The sequence below is a fragment of the Drosophila tropicalis genome, unplaced genomic scaffold (genome assembly GCF_018151085.1).
Source record: "Drosophila tropicalis isolate 14030-0801.00 unplaced genomic scaffold, ASM1815108v1 contig_1009, whole genome shotgun sequence".
NCBI lineage: Eukaryota > Metazoa > Arthropoda > Insecta > Diptera > Drosophilidae > Drosophila > Drosophila tropicalis.
In genome coordinates this window covers 1119397-1127717 of record NW_027172367.1, presented here as the reverse complement: position 1 = coordinate 1127717, position 8321 = coordinate 1119397, and the positions used below count along the sequence as shown (strand labels likewise).

Sequence of the window (8321 nt, the reverse complement as noted above, 5' to 3'; positions counted from 1 at the left end):
CGGTTGGAAATACACAAACAAAACAAATTGCGAACAAAGTGCGTCTTTCTCGTCCCTAAAAAAATGGAACTAACAGTGTATGAGTGAGCGTGCGTGCGAGTGTGTGTGTGTATGGAGTCCTTCTTTAGCATGAGGGCGGATTTATTACGGAGGCAAACGTCGGGCAAGGACAATGAACTTGTCGCTTTCATCGTCACCGTCCTCGTCAGCTTTGAAGTCAAATGTCAAGACGAAGACGAGCATGGAGTCGAAGGAGGCACATTTGGAAGACACCCGAAGGCTGTCAGTCACATAGCGACAGGACAGGGCCCTGGCATAAAGGATGATGGATGAATTTGTGATTTGCAGGTTAAATAAATACGTGTCTGGGATGGGTTGGACAGGCTTGGCTTGACTTGGCTGGCCTGGGTTGGGCTGGGCTGGGCTGGCTTCGTCTGCAGTCCGCTTCAGCTCTTGCTAATGAAGTGATTAGTGCAACGCCTCCTCGTGCAGAATGTATTGCTTCTAGAAAGGGGGCAGAGGAGCAGTTAAGACGAATAATAAATTGGCCCTGCCTGTGACTTGAGCTTTGCACATATTTTCTAAAAACATAAAGACGGAAATAAAACAAAGCACTTTCCATCGATCACAAATATTAAGCACATTTGTTATTAACGCCCTCGCCGAAACTATTCTCCGGCACACAAAACTTTGCCACTCAACTAGGAATCGAATTGTTGAAGAGGGGAGGTGGACGACGGAAGGCACATATGCCATAGATGCAGATAAATTTGTGGAACGTGCATTGGATGAGGCATGGACTGGTTCGGGTACAGTGGGTACGGGCTTTTGGGGGCGCTGCGAGCCTAATCAATTCCAATTAGTAGTCCAGCTCTCTGATGTATTCGCTGAAATTATTATTTATCATTTGCCAGTTTCTTATTTATTTCTCGCATATTTTGTCTAATTTGCTTCAGTTCGTTCGTCCATAGTCTAATTCTGTTTGACCATGGGACATGAGCTAGCTTTTGATGGAAATTATGGAAAATATTGAAATACAGATATTTTCAAACGCATTTCTTTTTTCAATTGTGTTATCAAGATTGAGACTCACATATTGAGCGGCTTACAACGAATTGACAGGTTTTTGTGGGGCGTGATGGCCCCCAAGGAGGTGGAGGAGAGGCAATATGACTGTTGGCCTGTTTCTTGTAAGTTGTTGATGTGGCTATTAATTAATGTGTTATGGAATGACACACCAAGGCAGGCGGGCAAATTTATGGTGATGTGTACAAACACCTACACATACGTACATACGTAATACATATTATGTATGTACATAAGTATGTCGGACTGTGTGAGCATAAGCATATTTATGGATTATGCGGGAATAAATCTGAGTTGAGTTTTATCAGCAAGGCAGCAGTCCGTAGCATAGAAAATATGAGTGGGGCCCACAATGATGATGGAATATGCGTATTTTTTTAATTAGCTATATTTTCACAGATTTATGAGTGTCCTTAGAGTATCTATGTATGTATATGTATGTGTGAGTGCGGGTGGATGTGAACGTGTGTGCGTTTTCGCACTAATGCCGAACATTTGGGGGACTTTTGGGACTTATCTGCAGACGTGCCAGGACGAATGATTTATGCATTCGTTTAATTGAGAAGTTCGAGACTTTGATGGCAAAATCCACAAAGCTTTGATTATAATCGCACCTGAGAAAAAAGTAATTAGCGAGCTACATGAAGGCGAGAAAAATGCATGGAAATCGAAAAATAAATAATTAAGATGAGATAATTCCATATAATTAGCAAATCTCAAGTGATGATTTTCAATTATTATTGGCATCTTCCACCAAACGAAGCCGGACTACCTTCAGCTTGCTCCACAATGATTTTTTTTTGTGCCCTTTGCAGGAATTTTTTTCGTTTTCTTTTTTCGTCCAAACTTTAGGGCGCATCTTAATTAATTCCTGTTTGATGAAAAACACTTTTACAAATTAATGTAACTGAGGAAAAACTTTTACCTGTCCGCCATCGTCATCATCACGAGTATTTTCTTCTCGTTCTCGTAGTTGGTTCCTTGTCAGCTTCAATGTCCCTCTCCCCCACGGTGCTTGAAATCCGTTTTGTCAACTTTTTACTACCAACCTCTTTTCGTTGTCGTTGTCGTTCTCGTTGCCGTTCTCATTCTATTTCCTATTTTCCGTTTTCCCCTTATTCGCTTTCTTTGAGTGAACTCAATTTCTGTTCATAATTTCGCCGTGTGCACATATTGAGTTCGTCCTTTCAATCAAGAGAGGTCGCCTTGGAAGCGACCCAGCAAACAATAGCACGTCCACATCCGCGTCCATCTGTCAGTCAAGTGGCCAACCGTCCGTCCCCGCCATACTATCTGTCCGACTGTCAATTTAAAACTTAACTTGCAGCGTTTACCCTGGAATAACTAAAAGAGGACGGCGAGGGTCTATCTTGAAGAAAACTCGCTTGTGAGACATTGATTGACTTTCTTAGTGCACTTTATCTCTCGTCAGAATTAAAAAGACATCTAGATACAAAATCTTTCAGATTTAAGATGATAATCTTTCAGCTGGTGTTGTTTTGTGGTTGTGGGGTATAGAAACTACTTCCAATTGATTGGACCAAGGCGTGTATTTAATTTTTTAACAGGCCCTTTAGAAACTGCTTGGTAGTTCGTTTGCTGGTACGAACCCTTAACGAAATATTCTGGAAACTCTTTATTTTTATAATCAAATATCTCTGTCATCTGTTGTCTAATTGTAACTGAGATGAGGTTCAACAATTGAAAAATGGGAACTCAAAGGAAACCATCGATCGAAAAGCTAAATTTACTAAACAAATACCTTATAAGATAGAAATATAGAAAAATCTTCTTCCAAGTAGTCTTAATGAGTAAAATATCATGGTACGGAAACGGAACTCATTTAAAGGAAAGCTTCCTTCTGTAAACGATTTGGTTTTAGTTAACAAATAATCGTCCGAATTCCTAAAACAAAATGTTTAATGCCAAAAACTAAACATCTACATACTTTGAATAGATTTCGGAACGCATTTACAAATTATCTTTCGTCTATTGACACAGCTTGTTTTGTGGTCCGTCATTCCGTGTCGGCCACAGTCAAAGCTATCCATCACAAATAGAATCCCCATCTTCTTCTACAACCAAATTCACATCGTCGCTGTCGAAGTCGCTCAATGCATGAATTCGATTTCACTGGCGTCGGATTTGAACAGTTTGATGGATCAACTTGTGCACGTCGTCGTCATAACTCACAACACTTTCGATTCCATTGCGTTCTGACCCATCCGCAAGTCCTTCGCTTTGACATTTGACGTGAGAGCACGTTTGATGGAAGATCTGTCAGGTCGGACGCATTCAGCCTTGTTCCCATTCACTGCTGGCTGTACGTTCTCTGTTTGAATGTTGGCCAATTTGCACATACATAGAATGATTGGCGGTGGCTTTTGTTCCTCGACCACAAAGAATAATACTCTCCTTTGGTCTGATTTATTGGCAATTAATATAATTGAAGCGTCATAACTTATAAGTTATAACTCATAACTCTTACTCATCCAAAACAAAGGAAAAACAAAACAACTAGAAAATCTAAAAGGCCTATATAACCTCTAACCCGAATCTTACTTATTTTCCGAATGTTATTTCAAATCAGACGATCACATTGACACAGAAAGATACTAAGCTAAACTCTAATGATTGACATGAAGGCCATGAAGAATCCAGAAGAGAGTATAAGCAATTTGATCAATTGAATAAGCCGCTTTGCAGAACAAGCTAAGAAGCGGGCTCAGTTTGATGAATATACATCACGACAAGAATGGAATCGGGCAAGCAGTGGAAGATAGGAAAAAGAGCATCTTCAACAATGATGATGACGACGATAAGTGTCGGGCCTACAGGGCGTATGCGGCTGGGTTTTCCTGATTGATTGATGACGCATCGAGCGCCGTAATTCATGTTCAGAGGTGAACAATTTGCGTTTGTCTCAGTCCAGAAAGGTAAAACAATAAAAATCCATTGACTTGCTTGTTGCTCTAAGACGACGGCCGTGAATTTCGTGTTTAGGACCTGCGGGAAGTTTTTGTTTCTGTTTTTTCTTTTGCTCCTCCCAAACCTACCACCCACCCATAATCAATGTCTTCTTTTTATGCACATTGTGTGCACAAACACACAGACTGAATGAGAGTAGGGCAAGGCCGCATCAGAATAGAAGAATTATATCGCAAAGGCCAAACAAACCCTGGCCCCACCCACTCCGAACCTCTCCCTTCTCTCAATCAGGGGATACGGCTAGGTAGTTCGCAAAAACACAAAGAAAAAAGTTCGGGGAAATTTTTTTTCTGCTGCTCCGTTCGAACTTCCTTGGCGAGGCACAAAAACCTCCGAATAGCAATTTTTTCACGTTTTAATGTTGCCCTCCTGCATCGTCCTTTTTTGTACATACAAACAAACACACATATTCACACATAGAGAATTCTTTTTGGTTTATGTGTGCGTGTGGCAAACGAGCGTCTGCCTGCCGTCTGCCTTTCCCGAGTTCAAGTGCGCCTCAGCCTTCCCTCAGCCCATCCGTGCCACCAGCACACGTTCCATTCATTGAACTCGATGGCAACTTGTTGATCTTCTATGGAATTCACATGCAAAAACCAAACCAATTTCGCCCTTCATTGGCGTTCGCTTTTCTTTCCTTTTTTCGTCCTGTTTCACTATTTGTTTGGTGTGTACCTTTTATTTCATTCTGCACCAAACTATGCTGAAAATGGAAATCAATAATCGATTTTTTAAGTGAGGCAATTGCCATTTTAATCTTTAAATATAAAAGAAACTAATACTAATCTCTTTCTCTATTGGTGTATCCACTCTATTTCATATTTTAAGGGGTCGAAAAGAATCTGACCAATTTGATTTAATCCAGTATCTATCATAAATACCTATTATCGTTTTAAATAAAAATTCAAAAAGTATTAGTATGTGATGCGTGGACTTGAAATTTCTTGGGTACTTTATAACTTTCGTTTATTTACCAAATCGGTCAAAAACCATACACAATGAAACCTGATATCATATCGACATCGTCCACATATAAGAATTTGCGGTTCGCTCATCATCTGTGACAACGGCTTAAGTAATTCCATTGGACGTTTCACGCCAAACTGAACGCAGACGACACCCAATCAAAGGGGCATTGCTAATCGAATGAACAAAGGTGCAACGAAATACAGTTTTGCCAATTAAAAAAATGGTAACTAAACGAAACCAAAGTTAGGCACGGAAGCCGCCTCTAAGAGCGATATCCAGGAGTGTTGGTAATAATTAAATAAGGTCCTCTTCAAATAGCTTGACATTTATGAATTTCCGATTAGGTACGTGGAATTTATGTGCTACTGAAATTTTGGTGAATCAAAACTGGGTTCGAATTACCATACTTTGAAGATCTGGTTGGTACTTATTTAAACGAGATGTCGATGTATTCTAATACAGTTCAACAACTCTCGTATTAATTGTACGACATTGTGGATCATGGGACAAACTTTTGTAGTATCAATGGAATCAAAAGCTTACAAGTTTGGCAGTAATCAAAGCCCTCTGATTTGGGTTGTCTAGTTTCGACTATTCTCTAAATAGGACACGTGTTTGCATTCTATAATGTTTATAAGCTTTTACCGAGACAGAAGTTCCTTACCCTTTAAAATTCGTTTTCAATTCAATGATATAAAATTAGTTGCAAAAGTTTGATGTTTAACATTTAATTTGGGCTAATGCGACATATAAATAATATACATAGTTAATATAGACATGCGTTCTAAGCAAAAGTAAATACCTATAGTAGTTTGACTGACTATCATTAATGAGTGCTTCAGCTTTTAATTTGGCTCCGTTCGATTTCTGAAGGTTTTTCACTCGATTTTACTGAGTTCTCGATGCCATCCATGTGACGGATGGCTACTACTGACTCACTGAACCAAGAGATGTCCGAGGCCCCCGTTCGCTGCAATTACACTGCTGAAGGGCTCAACCGCCGCTGGTGACATTTTGACACCATTTTCGGTGCGATGATATGGCATTCATCTTGACAGACATAACTGTCTCTGATGGCTGAGTTGCATATACCAGCGGATGCTGGTCCAACCCTAGCCTCAGCTCTGCTCTCGGACTCACGATAATTTACTCCATCCCTACGTCGGATACGTTGTCAGTATGTTGTGTTCGTGATGCATTTGCGTCACTTACTTCAATGTTGCAACGCATTTTCGGTCACCCAAGGCACATACATACATACATATACACACATCCTCATACATTTCACTCTGACAAGGACAGGCAGAGAAAACCGGGGCAAAATAGGAGCTGAAATATATTGCGTAGTTGGCAGCTCCTGGCTTCAAACCAAAAAATGTCCTTGACACTTAATTCACGCTGCATTAATACGAACTGAAACTGAATGAAGTTGTTCTTTTTATCAGATACAGTGGGCCGAACACAGTTTGAAAAGGGTTGATCTTATTGTGTGTATTTACCTCATCTAAGCTAATGGACGGGGCTTAATAAACTTAACAATACGCACAATTTGAACTCCTTGAAAGCCTTTCCTGTTATTAACACCCGAACCAACGGTGCTGCGTACAATAACCACTTTCGACCACATTCTAATTTAATAAACACAATACTTAATTTTGTTAATACAAGCGACAAAATATAATGGAATAATTGAAGAGAGAATCATTGAAACAAACAAAAAGGCATGTTTTGATGATAGAAATCCCAAGGCAATCAGCATTTGTCTTATGTTTATATTTTGTGTCGTCTTTTATAAACGAACCACGGTGCGTCCCACGCCACTATAAATTTAGTCTGGTAACTTGTAACCTCAAAACACTTTCACAGCAATGATCTCTCACTCTCCTTTTGCTTATAGTCCATGTTTTTACAGCACTTCTCGCCAAAAACTAAAATGCAGGCAACACATTGCATTCCCATTCTTGTGGACATCCCAAAAAAGCTCGTAAATTACTGGACAATGTGGAATGTATATAGAGAACGGGGCGTGCAGGTCCTTGCAAATATAAACATCAACAACAACAACACTCATCGCTCATGTTGGTGATGATGCATTTTGCGGTCTGTCACACAAAATGCAATTTGACGGAGCTGTGCAAAAACAGTTTTTCAAGCTATCAACCAATTTGGCCACGGCTGCACGCCGACCCGCAGACCCTCTGTCTCTTGCCCCATCGCAGTCTCTGTTTAGAACAGTATGAGCTGATGGTGATGCCAGGCCGCAACTGCCATACGAGTTGCTACTGAATGCCATATCATGGCCAGAGTTTGGGAGGATGATGCGTCCTAGGTGCCAACGATTACCAGCAGCCGTTTCTGCATTCATGGACGCATCCTCCAAACATTTTTTGCTTGCCATGCAATATTCTTTATACTCTTTTTGAAAAGTTTAGAATATTCCACATATGTATTAAATAATGTGTAAGTATGTCTATGTTTTCGACAACTGTTTTCGTTTCGACGTAGTTTCTTAAAAAAATGGACTTGGCGATTGGCCAATTGACATATATTGGCTTATGATATCGGAAATCGAAATACGATATCTGTTGGCAATCAAGGGTATTTCATGGACGGCGTTAGCCAGTCCCTCTGTTTGCTGTTATTCCCCTAGCATTTTAGCCAGGACATGCCTTCGTACCGTTGTTGTCCTTTTCGGTTTATATTTTTTTTCTAATATTTTGTGTGTGTGTGTTTTAGTGCGTTGTCTCCGTGTTCAGATGTCCTAGCGTCCTGGCTGGAGTGTGTTTATGTTGGCGGATTCATGTCGTCACTGTGTGAAATGTGTGTGGCAGATGAAGGGGCAGCTCCTAGTAGTGTCTGAGCGAAGTAAGCCCAGGCCAGTTTTGAAATTTATGTAGCGTTGGTGAGTTGGTTATTTTTTGTGTGTTGTGTGTGTGTGTGGGAAGAAGCATCATGACCATTAACTGCCACTGTCCATGTCCAATGTCCAGTTGCACATGTCAAAGGCAAGTTCCACTCCCACTCCTACAGCTACTCCAGCTGTTGATGTTGATGGTCGTAAATGTCAAATGCGCGTGTTCGTTTGGGCAGTTAATGTCTTTAGATGCTATAACAGTTTTTTTTTTTTCTTTTTATCAATTTTGTATAGTTTAAGATTTGTAGCACATCAAATGTTCATAAATCACTAATCGCAAACAATAATTAAATGGCAAAATGGATTTTATACAAATTACAATAAGGGAGCATTAATGTCCCGATGCTTGAGTTCGCCAAACACT

At 40.3% G+C, this 8321-nt stretch overlaps 1 long non-coding RNA gene across 2 annotated transcripts; it reads right to left on the bottom strand.

Moving 5' to 3' along the window:
* Positions 1-5755: 5755 nt before the first annotated feature.
* On the bottom strand, positions 5756-6757 carry LOC137587042 (uncharacterized). Of its 2 annotated transcripts, none has more exons than XR_011033852.1 (2): positions 6543-6757; positions 5756-6477 (listed from the first exon to the last, which is right to left on the bottom strand). It is a non-coding gene; the product is annotated as an uncharacterized lncRNA (long non-coding RNA). The 2 variants fall into 2 exon arrangements; XR_011033851.1 differs by having other exon boundaries at positions 5756-6462.
* Positions 6758-8321: the final 1564 nt, after the last annotated feature.